The sequence below is a fragment of the Oryza glaberrima genome, chromosome 9, assembly GCF_000147395.1.
Source record: "Oryza glaberrima chromosome 9, OglaRS2, whole genome shotgun sequence".
Taxonomy (NCBI): Eukaryota; Viridiplantae; Streptophyta; class Magnoliopsida; order Poales; family Poaceae; genus Oryza; species Oryza glaberrima.
The window spans coordinates 9922552-9939879 of record NC_068334.1 but is presented as its reverse complement, the minus strand read 5'-3'; the positions used below and the strand labels follow the sequence as shown (position 1 = coordinate 9939879).

The window sequence follows — 17328 nt, the reverse complement described above, 5'->3', positions numbered from 1 at the left end:
GGCGCGGAAACTCATGGCTGCACTTATTTTGGGACAGAGGTAGTAGTACCGTAGTACCACAGATAGTGCCCGGACAATATATATTCATAACGTGTCCAACTTGAAGGTGTCCTTGTGTTAACGACCAAACTTGGTAAGATGTGAATCAGGTTCAATATTAGGATCGAGGCGGATTCGATGAAGAGATCGATTCGAAGAACAAAGTATGCATCGACTGCGAAGGTATCGGCTGGAGTATACATCGGCTGGGACGGATCGGACAGAGGGTAGCCGATACAGCCAATGGAGGTAATGCAGCCGATGACGATGAAGTCGGTTTCAAGGTTGTTTCTAGAATCGTTCAAAATGCTTCACAGGGATTGCTATGATGGAGATAAAGCTCTCGGTTTAGGCAATTGTATCTATTAATTAGGATATCTTATATAATTTCTTTAGAGATATGTTTGGGTAAAAGTCTGCCGCAAAGACTTATGGTATCTTAGAGTTTGTTACAGATAAGTGTCGCGTCCGAAAAGGACATATTTTGTATCTCGGGTATAAATAGAGCCCGAACCCATGTAATCAAACAACACACGTTCAATACAATCTCGGCGCATCGCCATCCTTTTACTTTCGTTTACTTTCGACGAGTTCTAGCTTTCGAGTTGAGCTGCATCGGTTTTGATCTTCAGCTAGAGGTAAAACTTGTTATGGCGGCTTGCGTTCTCGGGATTAGTGCTTCCATCTTTATGATACTCTAATCTTGTTTATGTAATTCGTCGAGTTATCACATATCTTATATAATCTTTGACAATATTGTTATTTAACCTTCAATCGGCCAACATCTATCATAGGAAGGCAGCCGATTAGGTTAAATATCAATGCCGACTTAGATTATATAGGATATCCACCACCCTATGAAGCATTCAAAGGCTTGATTGTCTAGATATTGTCCTTCTTTTCATACTTATAGCTGCATCAGTTGAGTTTGACCTTATAAGTCGTGATTAGAATCTTAATCTCTAGCTTGCTTTTGGGTTGCCGATTAGGGTAGCATCAGAGTTTCAGCCGATCTTACCTGATTTAACTATTTTATATATTATATGCTTGATTGACATCTTAAATCCGCCCTTTATTTTAGGATCTTGTCGCATCTAGGTATATTAAGCTTCCTGTTTGATATATTTTGCTTGCTTTAATATCTTAATATAGAGTAGTATCAGAGTATTAGCCGATACATGCTGGATCTATCTGATCGGCTATACTATGAATGCTTATAATCTTCTTGTTAATATATATTTCGATTTAAGTGATTTATACTGTCTCGGCATGGCGACCGATCTATCCCAATCACTTGATTTAAGTATATATCGACGGAAGTATTATATATCATTAATATCTTCAGCCGATCGAATAGATTTAGTTCTTTCTTACCTATTTATGACTGCCGATCGACTTAAAGATGACATCGGCTCAAAGATAAATGATACGTCATCGGCGATTGGCCGATCGGCTATCGTTTATAGATTTAACCGCTATTTTCCTGTCTTTGTTCCTCGTTGATTGCAGGATCAAATCAATTGGCACGCTCACGAACCTAAAAGCAAGATTTTTGGACCTACACTAAAGTTAAGCAGATCTTCCAGGCCTCGTGTTTTTCGCATCAACACGCTTTTGGCACGCCCGGTGGGACCCGACAAACATGTCAACAGACAAGCCACCTCCGACGTCGACGGGCAAGTCATCAGACCCTCAAACCAAGATTCCAAAACTGTACTAGGTCCGACGTTAATGAAGGGAACATTGTTCCGGTCACTGTAGACAAGCTTTCACCTGAACAAAAGAAGGATTTCGAATTAATGAGCTGTCACCATCAGCGGCCCACCTCTCATCCGAAGCATATAACCCCAAATAATTATATCCCGTAATCTAGACACCACGCCTAAACTACCAGATACTACTCTAATATCATCGCCATGACATAGAGTAATTGCATAAGCAAATACTATACCCGTACCGATGCATCTCCCAGATAAGCTAGCAGTATAATCAGTATAACATGAACATAATGTAAAGTTGGCATTCATATACTTGGAAAGTATTTCAATACCATAAATGTATAAAGAAGAGTATTCTAATAAAAGTACAAAGCTTACAAAAGAGAAGAGGAGAGCTACTAGAGCCATACCCGAACTCTTCCAAAGGCTTCCAGACTCCGATTTCTACTCTATTCCTATTCCACTAGCTTAAGAACAGTAAACTAAACTTGAGAGAATATGAGAGCTTTGCTTGAGGTGTGTGATGAAGTAAAGAGAGTGAGGGGTTTATATAGCCTCCCAATGACGGTTGTGACGGTTGGAATGGTCGGAAATACCCTCCAACCATCATTAGGAGCTAATCCACACCGTCCAGCCGCAACCCTGCATCCAACGGCGCCAGGGCGGGTTTGGCCGAACCCCCTGGTTCGGCCGAACCAGGAGCCGGCCCAACCAGCCCAAGTTTTGGCTGGCGGCCTCCTCCATTGCTTCTATTCGTAGACTTCTGAATTTTGGCTCAATTCATCGTATCAATTCTGAGTTCTTGGCCCATTCATGCGTAAGTCTGATTCTCGACATCGTCCAATTGATTTATCGTTTGATTTGATGTCGATTCTCCTCCACTTAATGATTATTCTCTGCAAATGGTTAGTGAACCAAAAACTAGTGGAATATTATTGTTCTAACATCAATATACATTGTAAGCATAACTAGTTCTCCTCTACTTTGGTAATATTGACGGTCGAAACTGATCGCTAACGACCGTCAACAAAAACCAAGAGTACAAAAACTTCCCTCAAATCATGCCAAAATCGCTAACGACTGTCAACAAAAACCAAGAGTACAAAAACTTCCCTCAAATCATGCCAAAAGGACGAATTATTCCCAATTCTCCATGAAGAAAGGCAAAGCGAGAAGAATCCAATGGTTTGGTGAAAATATCAGCAAGTTGCAACTAGTATTATCACAAAAGAGAGGTACTTTCTCAAAAGCAATATCATAATCTTTTAAAGTTTCTAAGGATGGTTCTTTCTAGGGTGATCCCTAGTCGGTTGCCTGTGTGGTTTGGTAGATGGGCATACTAAAGAACTTATGTATCTTCATATTTTTCCGCTGCGTTTATACTCTTTTATTTGGCCGGTCGGCCTAACTACTGTGTAAGACATTTACACCGCTAAGTTATAAAAGCAACTTTTTCTACTTGTTTGTCACGTATATTGTATGGATGTGATAACAATGTTGTGGACGCATGTACTAGCTACTGATCATGGGACTAGTACAGTGTACGCTCCAGGTATTCGGGAATTCCATCCTTGGGTGCCGACACAATCGTTCGCTTCGCTCCCATTACGACTGAGGGGAATGTTAGAAGTATAGATATGTCGGTTAGAAATAAGAATCAAGTACAAATTATACAAATAAGATATAATCCTAGAGAGAAAATAGAGTTCTAGAGATAAATCTTGTATTGTACTTCAAGTCTCTATCCCCTATGTACTCCTATATATACCCATGAGAGGGTGGATGTAATACAACAGAATACAACATATTATATTTTTCTGCACCTCCTAGTGTGGATCGAACGCAACTGTGGCAGCTGCTCAAGCAGCGAGGGCGTTAGTGGTCATCAGAATCGTGAGCAAGGTGTGGGTCTGCTTCTTGTTCTTGCATCTTGAGCAGAAGGCTGGGTATGTTCGTGCTTCCCATTGGAGCGATTATGTGTCACTTAGATTCTTAAATGACGCATTTTGTTTTATTGCAATCCGATGCCTTGGTTTTTTGTGTTGTTCACCTCGATTTGCAATGGGGAAACATAGGGTTTTGGACTTCTGGTATCGTCTATGATTTTTGGCAGTAGTGGTATTGATTTGTGTATAGGAATCCCAGTTTCTGAATGGAACGACTCAGAAAATTAATGGAGTTACATCTATTTTTGTTTAATTTCTTGAACAAAAGTTCTGATTTTCATTCAATCCTTCTACCTCTGTTCTGCATTGTTAAGCTATGATATGTCAATTCCTATTGTCAAATTGTTAGTATTTATGCATCTCAGTTAGCACACCTGCTACCTTCAAGTACATGGTCCTAAACCTGGGAACCTAATGGGCCGGTTAGTTCCAACAAAGAGGGGCGGGTCAATCAATCAATGTCCCGGTTTTAAGTGGTTTCCAAAATAAAATGGGTCAGAGGGTAAGGGGCCGGGTCAGCCCGTCCCGCGCCATTTGCAGGCTGACATGGATTAGGGGCACCAACACGTGTAGGCTTGCACCATCCAGCCAGGCATCCTCCTAGAACAACAAGGATTTCCCATCACCCAAGGAGCAGTAGATGGAGACGACGGTGCAAGCCAAGGACTTCATATCCCCTCTAACTGTTCATCATCGAATTAGTGTCTTCATATCATCGAATTTCTAACCGATCTTCGGATATCACCTCTGTCCCTTTATTATCCCTTTTTGTTTCACTCGACGCTGCCAAAGGCCTGACACAGGGATACCTGATTCTTGCATCAGAAACAAATCAATCCATCACAAGATGGCGCGGCTGATTTCACTTGCCAGGTCCCAACATACCATGCATCCTTAGCACTAATCTTTCCTCTCACTCCATTGCTCACTACAGAGTACACACCACGTACGGCAGCAGGAAATAGAACACAAGAAATGTCACAACTCCTACAGCAGGAAACACACATAGGACATTAATCAAGATATATATGTAAATCTTAAGTTAATTGATTAAGGGACTTCTTTCTGACTCGAATCATGTAACAAGTACAGGAGATCAAACGAAATACAGTGGAAATCCACAGCCCATTCAGTACTTCGTTAGGTCTACGTGCTCAGACCATTGTGACGAAGGTCGTATTTTACAGTTGCACAGCACACATAATAGGAAGTTCTGCAAGCTCATTGGCATGCACCTTATTCTTGCTTCCAAACAAAAACAAACCGATCCATCATAATTCATAAAATATACATAAGTATTCTTCATAAGTCAAATAGTTTCTGAAAACCACCTGTAGCCATCACCGAGGCAGCAAAGGCATGAACATCTGCACAGCTAGCTTCATCTTGCTAATGGACCAAAATTCGAAGAGGAAGCCATGCTATGACTTGTTGTGCCTGTGGTTCCACTGAAGGCACTATCCGCACGAGTTTCCTCCAATGCAAGGCTCTCCTTCAGCAGTGCAACCACAGCAGCCATTGTTGGCCGTTGAGCGCCAATATCGGTGGTACACAGCAATGCAGTGTCCACAACCTTCCACATTGAACTGACCTCATATGAACCTCTGAGTCGTATATCAGCAACCAAGCTGATGTTACCAGTAGCAATCTTATTTTTCACTCGATGAACAATGTGGCCAAGTTCTGGAAGTATGGGAGATTCACCTGTGGCTATCTCTAATAGAACAACACCGAAGCTGTAAACATCACTGCTCTCAGTAAGCCTGCCAGTGTAGAAGTACCTATAAAGTGGCTAATGTTAATAGACCTAAATAGGGGCATTATGTGATTAAATTGATAAGTGTTTCTACAGCACCATTCTATAAATTTGTTAAATGAAATACCACCTTATCAGTATTGATTTCCCAACTTGGCAAACACATTTAAGTTTATAAGGTAAATTAAGCTAGATATGCTATTGGACGAAAAGTAAGTTAAAAGTGTAAAGATATACATATAAAATATACGTACTCAGGATCCATGTAACCTGCCATCCCAGCTGGAGTAACTGATATGTGAGTCTGTATTTCACTAAGATAAGATTTGGAAAGTCCAAAATCCACTATTTTAGCTTGTAAATTTTGATTTAAAAGAATGTTGCTGGCCTTCACATCTCGATGAATTATTGGTAGACTGCAACCTTTATGTAGATAATCCAAGCCAGCATATGTCACATCATATACATGAACAATAGATAGTGAGAAGAATTGTGCATGCACGTGCATATGTTTGGAGATTATCTAAGTAAACATGGCATGTTGTACATTGTCATAAACATACATATTTTATTGTTATTTCTCAATACTATAATGTGTTATGAAAAGTATTACTTGTATCGATGTAAATGTTATACAGTAACTACTTATTTTCCTTTTCTAAATCTGTCAATGCCATTGTCATGTAAATGTTGTCAACTCCAACCTTTACTCAACAAATCTATCAATGCCATTGTCATCTAAATGTTGTAACTATCTATTTGTGAACTTGTTGTAAAAGTTTTTAAAATACACACAGCACATATGACAAGTAAAAAGAGGGTGTCTGCCATTTTGTTGCAACATACCTTGTGCTGCTTCCACAACAACTCAGACGCGTGTTCTCCAATTTAAGCCTTCACCAACAGCATTGTTACCTTGATGTATGTGCAAATTGAAAGTTAGAGTAGAACTATGTTACACATGCCAACATGCCAATTTCCAACTAATTGTTCATATCACTGCAGTAAATGGAACTTAAAATATGCAAGTTTTTCCTACCAAAGCTTTTTTTTTTTGTTTCAGGTACAGAAATATCATTAGAAGATATTTCAAGATGTACAACAGTACAAGAGGTCAAATAGTGCATAGGTATTATCTTTTAATCAGATACAGTACTAGCTTTTTACAAAAAAGTAAAAAATAAAAGACAAGATTTCAGTTTGCATTAGGAAACCTCTTAGGTGATCACTGAGACTGCTCAAGCCATGTACTCATATACAAGTGCTAAATGATCCTTCTCCCAACAGTAACCAACTAAGGAAACTAAATTCCTGTGATGCACCTTTGTCAAACTTTGAACCTACAAAAGAGCAAAAAATATATTAAGTAAATCTCATAGTTTGTATTTAGCGATATTATTGTGACTGTGGCCAAGTTTAACGAAATGTTTTCCTTTCTTCCTTTGACAAAGGCATTAACATAGCTTAGCTAAATTCACATATAAGCCATGACAAATGGGGATCCAAATATGTATTTTACTCTCAGCTGTATTCAATACCTCAGCGAAAAATTCATCAAGCCCGTGAGATGATGAATCTGAACGCATCTTGACCGCAATCTCAGTACCATCTTCTAAACAACCATAGTAAACAGGTCCAAAACCTCCTTGTCCAATGAACTGTTCAAAATGATTAGTTAACTTTTCAAGCTCTTTATATGTGAATTGTCGACTCTCAACTTTTTGAAGGGCGTCCCCATGATTGTTTATACTTGCTGAAGCATTCTCATTCTCATGCTCTGGCTCTCTAGGAGGATCATCTATTGAAATAATTGGTTGCAACAAATACATGTTATGTGAAAGAAATATCAAATATAATAAATCATAACATCATGAAAGGATAAAAACATATTATAAAGTACAAACATGATAACCAAAATAAAACTAGTAGAAGTCAAAACAAATTAACAAGAGCTGAGCATACGCACTGTTGGGTTTTCTTCTCTGTCTCCAAACCAAATACACAAGAATGAGTATAGCAATTGCCATCACAAGAACCACTACGGAAATAGCTATAGCTGCCCTTTTTGATTTGTTTCTTGACAGAGATGTGTCGATAGTTTTGTTGCATACATCTCCATCAGAATCAAAACTAAAAAAACACATCATTGGACAGATCAGTTCAGTGTTTAGTTAAATGCAAAAAAAAACAGTCTTTAGACATGATGGGTCACCAGCCCAAATTTCACAGGCAAAGAATATTCTGAAAGTTTGGATACATTTAATAGAGAAAGTGTCACTAAGATCCAAACCTGAAAACAATGGACAACCCTGTATTATTATTACGGAGGTTGGATGGAATTGGTCCGTGCAGTTCGTTACATGACAAGTTCCTGTTGGTACATGTAAAATCCATATCAATAATGTGCCTTGCTTCATTTTCTAGGACAGTAAAATAGTTTTTAGACAACCATGCCTTTAGATAAGTAAAACTTGCAAAATTGGTAGAGAACCAGGTACCAACCGAATTAATTTGATGTAAGACAAAACCCTAGCATCGAAGTTACCGTGTTATGTATGTAGTTATTTTAAACTCCCTTCGGTGATAAATATTTTATGTTTAGGGAAAATTTTCATATTTTCCCTTAAACTTTGACCATAAATATCTTCTCAAATGAGTTTTAAAAATTCTATGTGTAGGTTTGACTTGAAAAGTACTATCATACTATTATAAAATTGATAAATTTTATAAACTACTAAAGTTTTAAAAAATTTGAGTCTAAATCCTGTTCTATATGTTAAATATTTATGATGAGAGTACTCTTCAAGAAATAAAATGTAAGAAAAGCTGGCTTGTACTCCACAGGTCATTAGAAAGGTTGTAAGACCCAACTATATATCCATACATATAGTGCAGATTTTGGTCAAAAGACATGTGCCATATATAGGTCTAGACTTTAGAAAACAAGAGACTAAAGAGAATCGATCAAATATATATGCCTCCGTTTAAAACGAAAATCATTCACTATATACATAAATACATACAAATACTCAAGTGACGTGAGCAATGTAAAGTTATTAGATATCGCCCCGTGCAAGTTGCTGTAGGAGAGATCCCTGCAAGTAAATTTTCAAGTGATCCAAAATTAGGCCAGCTAGGGCATGACTTTCATGGCATGATAATAGAAAATGCAATGATTTTCAAATAATACTCACAAAGATATTATCCTCGCATTATTGTTGCCACTCACATTGCTGCATTTCACACCGTTCCAAGCAAATTCTGTTGGAAAACACGGATCACCCATCCAGTTCTTCTTTATACCATACTCGATTTTAATTGCCATGATGGTATCATTTAGCATGGGAAAAAGAGTAGAAGTTCTAAAATTTCACCAAATCACATATCGGAAAGAGAAAAAAAATAATACATAAAACCTACTTGACAATATTACACATGTTAGAACGGCACATAATTTCCTTGCTTTTATCAAGCCTTGAACTCAAGATCTCTTGGACATATCATTTTTATCTTCAATACACTAACCAACTCAACTCTATGTCATTACTTGTACGTTTGTGCCTTTAGTTACTTATATTTAGTTTTTTATACACATTATCATTCTAAGAAGTGCCTCTACATAGTTTAAAATGCCTCAAGAAAGTGCCTTTACATATCAGGCACATTTTTAAGTCCCGAAAGAATGCCTTTACAAGATAAAATCTAAGAAAATGAGCTGAAAATGTCTCTAGAGTAAAAGTTTTCTAGGCAATTTTTAAAGTGCCTCTATAAAGTGTCTCTACACTATAAAATTTTAGATCTTAAAAGCAATTTGCAAAACGCCTCTACAAAAATGTCTCTATATGAGGTTTTTGTTGTAGAGCAGTGAGCCAACCTCACTCCCGTCATTGACCTCGTTCAACAAGAGGAAGTTGATGATTATTTTAGAGTAAAATATACAAGTCTAGTCTTTAAACTTGGACCAGGGTGTCACTTAGATCCGTAGACTTATAAATCACACATCTAGATCCATATATTGGTTTAATCTATCACACAGTTGGTCGGAATCACCTTTCACATGTCTCGGGTGCCAACGTGGTTGTCCATGGTAGCAAACGTTTCTCATTTGGCCCCCTCTGAAGCCCCATCGTGGCAACAAATTTGCATTACTTTATCCCCTCTAATCCAAATTTTTCTCCCAACTTGACTCATCTCTAGTAGTTTATCTCTCCTTGTCTTTGGCATCAGGGATAGAAAGTGGTGGTGGCATGAAATGCAGGGAGAGCAGGGCTGCACGAAGACTACAAGGGAGGTGAGGGAGGCAGATAAGTATAGCGTGTTTTCATTTTTGACTTGAAGTAGCATCTTTCCATTGTCAACATTGTGGCTTCTCCAAGAAGCTCGTTGTCACTGCAGGAGAAGCCTGATAACACCGCTAATATGGGGACCATCTATAACTGCTCGGGGGTAAGGTCCTACGTTCCGTCGGCCATGGCAATTGTATTGGCTTCATCGGCATCGTTCGAGGTTGCATCAGTACATTCGACCTCTTGAATTGCTCTGGTTCGGCTGATATATTTGCCTACTTATCATATGTCTCTGTTAATCTAGTCTTACATATCAATTTAGCTCTATCGGCTGCTTCTCGTTTTAGGGTTTCTGCCGGTATCGGCTAAATTGTGTTGCTAGATTAGATTAGCTTAGACATCTACCACCCTGAAAACTCAGTCAATGGCTTAATTGTCTAGATATTATGTTTCTTTTCATACTTAGTGCTGCATCAGTTAAGTTTGATCTACTAAGTCGTGCAAACCATAATCTCTAGCCTGCTTTTTGATTGCCAATAAGGGTTTCATCGAGGTTACAGCCGATGAGTTATTTGGACGTTGCATCGTCTTACAAGGATTGCATACATATTGGATTTAGCCGATCACAACAAAAATTTTTATTGTTTATCTAAGCTTGTAGATTTTATGACATCGGACCTCCAGCCGATGTATGCTTTAACCTTCGGATCAATATTTGTTCTATTATATCATTGTTAGCCGATTGGTTTCTATTGGATTATATTGTTGCTTTCTTACATTATCATCAGTCGATTGCTTTTATATTGTTATTTACATCAAGTGTCAGAATCTACATCAGAATTATAACCGATAGCTCAAAACCCTATCGCTATCGGCTGGTATCGGCATCCGTTGGAATTAATCTATCGGCTTGTCAGCCGATCAGCTCATTGATCTGCTATTTGTATATCTTGTCAGTTGCAAGGTCAAACTAACTAGCACGCCCGCATCTCATCAACCTTTGGTCCTGCACTGGAGCTAAAGCAGATCTCCCAAGCCAGTGTGTGTTTTACATCAACAGCATCAGACAATATGAACTTGTAAAATGCTCATTTTGGTGTATGAACTTATATCTAATGCATGTGAACCAAGGCCAAAAGGAAATGACATGGCCAATTTTACCAAGTTAGATGCTAGTCGCGCTGCGTGCACACATGAGGTGGGCATGAGACATGCTATATATGTAAACTTGATTCTTTGTTATTTTTTGTTCTACTCCTTGTATCATTTTTTAGTTTTATAATGTCTTTCTTCATGCAGTTGTTAGGCCTTATTCTGAATATATGTACGTCTATGTAATGCCCCGAGTTTCAAATTAATATATTTCGTGGAATATTAGAACAAACGCACAAAAGTTCAATTTTTAAACCGTTGTTTGAATAGACGATTAGGAACCGCGGATGCGTAGAGCTCGCCGAGTAGTGCAAAATAGACTATAAGTTTATAGTAATCGGAGTCCGAACGAAATCCCGGTGATCGAATTAATGTGGGCCGTTCGATCTTCATTAGTCTCTCTATTTAACTAACCAAAAAAAATAAAAAAAGAAAAAAAAATGGGTTGATCGTAGCAGCTTGCCCTAGCCGCCATTGACCCCAACCCTGCCTCTGCGCCGCCGCCGCCGGTGCAGCCGTCGCCGGTCGCCAAAGCCGGTCGCCTCTACCGCCAATCCATGTTGCTACTACCGATCTGATCCTTTCCTGCTGCTGCCGCTGCTGCTTCTGCTAACCTTTCCTTCCTGCTGCTGCTTCTTCTGCATGGTCTGATGCTGGTGGCTGCTGCATCGATCACAGAGGAGAAGGGTGCAGAGAGTAGAGCAAGCAGGACAACAGGAGGAAGAAGAAAAGGTGTGGAGGGTTCCAACGTTGGAGGAGTTGAGTTAAATTATCGAAGAAGTTAAGGCTAGTACAAGATGGACTTGTTTGATGGATAAACTGTGTTGCTTTGTTGGTTTCATTTACCCAATTATTATTCGAAGCTTCCTAATATCAATTGTGTGGTTTTGGTATTATACTACATATTCATATTTCACTTCATGTTTAAGTTCACGACGTTATTCATGTTTCATTCTTCTGGGAGTTTTTGTTTACATTATTCAAGTACCATACGTAGTCATGGGAGTGCAATTTGAATCTTTTTTTGTTTACATTATTCAAGTACCATGCGTAGTCATGGGAGTGCAATTTGGATCTTTATTCATGATCCTTGAGAAGCGCTGATCACGCTTGCTCGGCTTACCGGTAATGCTAAGAGGATATTCACACCTGCCTGGGAGGGAACTACTACTTTTTTCCTCCTTTGTTTTAAATTAAAGGAAGTCAAATGTTTTATATTGGTTTTCTTATTGCATTAAACATGTGTATGTTTTACTAGTTCAATATTGTACTTGCTGAGTATACTTTACTCACTCTTGTGTTTAATTTGGTTTTTAGGTACCTAATGATTTTGATCGGCATGGGACGGGAGTAGCACCCTTGAACTACACGTTATTATTGCACACTATTGAAATTTAGTTTTAGACTATGTTTCTGCTTAGCATAAGTTTTGCGTAGAACTTGTAACGGTCATTTAAGGTTCTGGTCCTTATTTTCACGTGGAATTTATGGAGCTAGGATGGTTAGCAATGTGTTGGTTAATTCGTTATTGATCTATCTTGTAACTATCTGTCGTGGATGTCCGTATTTTTAGGAGAGACTTTACCGAAATTTCTAATAATTTCGGAGTTAGTGGTTTCGAGTGTTTTTTTTAGTGTGGCACTCTAGGTACGTGGCTACCTGGGGCGTTACAGTCTATGTAGCATTCTTCTCACGTACATGCATGAATCGACACTTAAATTAGCAAGATTAGCCTTGTTGCGTTCTTTGGGCCAAGGTTCACACGCAGCTGACAAGTTCGTGTACCAAAACGAGCGTTCTACAAGTTTATATGCCAGATTGTATTCACTTGATAAGTTTGTGTACCGCCAACATAATTTAATATCTATTATATTATGATTGTACTTTTAAAGGCAAATTATGGATATCGGTTTTAACTAAGCATTATGATTTTTTTATGATCAAATTTCAAAAGCTTGACTAAATTGTGTCCTAAACAGCAAATAGAGGGAGTAAAAAGTGTACATAAGTCCAAACATTAGAACAAAAACTATGGAGAAGGGAGTTTTTGTTTAAAGAAAAATTGAGAATGGAGCAATAAAAAGTATGAATTACCCCTGAACTATTATAGCATCAGAATTACCTTCCTAAAACTACAAAACCAGACATTTGACACCCCCCCCCCCCCAACTAGAAATGGCAATGAGACCCTGTTCCTTGTTTCCTATGGGGATATCTTCTATTAGTGGATAGGGTGATTGGAATCGGGAAATCGAATGGGAGGATAATGTCCCCTCAAAAAATGTCATTGTTGGGTTTCGATGGGTGGGGATGATCCTCCATTCCTCATCCCTGTTCACCACGAGACCTGCAAAGATCTAAGTTCAATGTTTTTGTGCTTGTGCCATGTTATTGTGTTACTTCTGATCTTTGATAAATGACAATCTTGTAGTTTTATGATGTGAATTAGTGGATATATGTTGATATATTGACATGAAGTATGGATATATGTGTGTTCCTCTATATATATAATTTCAGTTGTATATGGATTTTTAAACGGGACAAGGACCTTGCATTGATTAATTCGTCGTGCAGATGTAGGAATTGGAACGAAGTTCCCCCGTTGTATTTGGCGGGGGACGGGATTTTTTTTAGTCTTTGGGATAGGAATGGGGATGTATTCCCCATTAGCATTTTGACCCACAACTTTTCAAAACAAACCAAACCAATTAACCCCAGCCCCCCCCCTCCCACCCAACAACATTGTTTCCGGTCGATTCAGCCTAAGATAGCACACGTGACACCAATGTGGCTATGCAATTCGCTCAAAATATTTTAAAGAATCCGTAGGCCCACTGTCATATCTCCTAACTGCACCCCACCCCAATCTCTCTCTCTCTCTCTCTGTGTCACAGCTTGGCAACTGACGTGGGTGGTGGACACCATAGCTCGTCTAGCCATCTCCTACTTGAGCTTGGTTGGGTCTAAGAGGTTGGTGGACGTATAGCTCTAGACAGCAGTGGACCATGGCGGGCCTCACCTGGTGGTAGATAGATGTGGAGCTCGAGGCTTTCTTGCTATAGATTTACACCCAAGCTGCCTTCTCTAGATCTGCGCCCAGACTGCCACCTGTCGTTATATCTCCTATACCTCCTCATCGCCTTGGGCAGGGGCGGACCTAGGACTGGCCCAAGGCCCGGACCAGCCCATGGAGAATATGGCCCAGCATGATTATTATATGGTGGAAAATAGACTATCTCCATGGGCGCCTTTAGTCCTAGGCCTCGGGCCTAGGCCTAGGTCCGCCCCTGGCCTCGGGGGAGATGAAGATACGGCAGCTGAGGCCTGCCCCAACATCATTGGCCCACCTCGCAATAAGGCAGAGAGACAAAGAAAGTAAAAGGGGCAGCAGCATGCAAGGCTCACCTCACAGCAATAACCATCATCGCCTACCGTTGTTGAGCCCACGGAAGAGGGGAAGAAGGGAGAAGCGCTGATAGGTGGGCCCCACTTTTGTAAAAATATTTTTGGGTAACTTAGATTGCCATGTATATGCCATGTAGGACCAAAACCGCTATGGATTGAGTTGGGGAGTAATTCGTCTGTTTGAAGAGTTTGGGGTGTGAAATGTGTATATAGTACGTATTTAAATTGAGGGGGATAAATACTACTGTATAAATTCAGTTGGTAATTTATATGTTTTTTTGTAATGAGAAAGAGAATGCTTACAGTCTCTAGGGAATGTCATTGGATTGTCACGGGGGATCACAGTGTAGACCTCAAACACGTTGAGCATCGGCCGAAGAGTGGACTCGGAGGTAGACGTAAGAGTCATTGTGCACACACCACCGGTGGCCTTGTATGTACTGTGGAGGGTGTCGGTGGCTAGGTACGATGGCCTCATCTGGACTGACGCTTTCTTGTTGAAGGAGATGCTGAACTGCCGGAGCTGGCTGTTCTGAAAGTCTACAAAGTGCAAGAACACTTCAAGCTGATCCATTGGTGCTTTGTATTCCCCTGTAATGGCGAGAGATGTCTCATTGCTGACCGCCTCAGCGGCGGTCTGCATAACAGGCAAGGGCACAGCGTAGTCCAAACTCGTATCCTTGATGGTCGACGCAGTGGAAAGGTTCTTCCATGTCTGATCAAGCCGCATCCGCAACCAGCGTCGGTCATATGGGTCCTCAGGGTACCTATATATGGTTATCCCAAAGTGTTAAGAAAAAGTAAATTTTGTGAAACTAGATATAATTTGATAGACCATTATACTACCTCCGTTTTAAAATATAAGAACTTAGACCAGATTAAACATGTTATAGAACTACGAATCTGGATAGGCCGGGAACCTGTCCAAATTCATATTACTATGAAATATCTCATCCAATCCTAGTTTTTTTTATATTTTGGAATGAGTGTAGTAAAAAAACCTACAGTATTCACTAGATTTTATATATAGGCCTGAAAATTTAAAATTCCAGTCACCAAAAGTTGCACGTTGCTAAGTTCATTTTGACTGCAATATTTCATTGTTATCTACTCCTACATATAGCTTTGTAAATTATTATGATTGTAAGTTTGTTTCAAGTATGGAAATTTTTATAGATTCAGAATCTAAAAGAAGAGACTTTGTTCGAATAACTAATATGGATTGATGAGAACCATTGAATGGTCATCCAAGGGATAACAGAAGTGATGCACTAATAACAGATGCTCCTTAAACCTAAGATCCACTAAAATAAACTCATAAATTTAGATTGTATTTGTCATGAAACTAAAGGTTTAGAATTAAATCCGTCATAAAAGTAAATATCTATGAAAATGGATTTCATAAGGTTCTATGCTCAAACGAAAAGAAAAAGGCTGTAAATAATAATTTTTTTCTTACTAAATTCTTATGTATCATGCTACGAATGCATCTAGGTTTTTTATAACTTCTATCTACCTAAATCAAACGGTTGAGATGATTGTTAATAAAAATTTAATAAGAAAAATTTAGTACGTGTAGCAGTGCTCGAAAAGGAAAAAGCCAACCACATTGAAACCCAAACTGGCCGGCCGGAAAAGATGGCGGGCGATGCACAAAGACTAACATGTCAGGTAGATCTTTCTTTTTTACTTCCTCCGTTTCAGGTTGTAAGACGTTTTGACTTTGGTCAAAATCAAACTGTTTCAAATTTAATTAAGTTTATAGAAAAATATAATAATATTTATCATACTAAATTAGTTTCATCAAATCAATAGTTAAATATATTTTCATAATAAATTTGTCTTGGATTGAAAATGTTACTACTTTTTTCTATAAACTTAGGCCATGTTTGATTCAGCTTAGGATTATTATAATATAACTTATTAGGAGTAAGCTGAAACAAACAAGTAGATTACTGTAGCAGATTATTATAATCTATAAGCTAAATTATTATAATCTAATAAGCTGCTCTAAAGGAGCTTTTTTTAGATTATTGAGTGGCTAAAGACCCACTATCCCTACATACTTGAGAAAAATTACCCACCTATGCCATCAACCGAACAGATAGCTGAGGGCATTATAGACTTTAGCCTTTCAAACCCAATAATCCATGCCTCCAATAATCCAGACAAACAAACAACTCACAGCTTATTTTATATCAGCTTATTATAATCCAGTTTATAGCAATCTGGTTTAATAATCTAGATTATAATAATCATAAGCTGAAACAAACAGGGTCTTAGTCAAACTTAAAACAGTTTGACTTTGACCAAAGTCAAAATGTCTTGTAACTTGAAACGAAGAGAGTACATACGTACTGTAAAATACGTGATTTTGATGGGCCCATGTTAGTTCGTTGAACCAAGCGCATGGACTGGCTCTCGATGGCATTGAGAGCCGGGTAGAGCTTGCTGCCGAGCGCCTCAGCTCCACCGCGGACACGAACGGCGTGCCGCGGCCGGTGTTCACCAGGCACACCGGCACCCAGCTCGCCCACGCCACGAACATCGCCTCGCGGAACCGGTAGCTGGATTTGCTTACGGTGTCCCAGTAGGTCGCCCCGAGGTGCAGGTCGAACTGCGACGTCGACGACGACAAGCTGTCGTCCTTGCCGTCGTAGTTGCCGTAGTAGGACACCAAACGGACGAGGTACTTGGCCCCGGCGACGGTGGGCAGCGAGTAGCAGTTCCGTACACCGGAGGGGAAGCTCCGGACCGTCAGGTAGCGGCGCTCCCTTTGGCCCTCTTCCCCGGGCAGCAACCGGTGGTTCTCACCGGTGTCGATGTACGGGCCTTCGGAGACGTAGACAAATGCCGGTGCCCTTAGTGGTGTAGCTGCTGCCCTCCAGGCCGCAGTCGATGCTTACAAAGCCAGCTGCACACATGAACCACGAACCTGATGAGTTTCTGAACATGTGATTATCCCCTGCAGTCTCAGAGAGAGTAGTGAAAAAGTGAGAGAAAACCTTTTTGGCCGACGACGCCAT

The 17328-nt window shown here is 39.6% G+C and overlaps 1 pseudogene; it reads right to left on the bottom strand.

The window, feature by feature from the left end:
- Positions 1–5084: 5084 nt before the first annotated feature.
- On the bottom strand, positions 5085–17328 carry LOC127783716 (probable LRR receptor-like serine/threonine-protein kinase At1g51860; annotated as a pseudogene).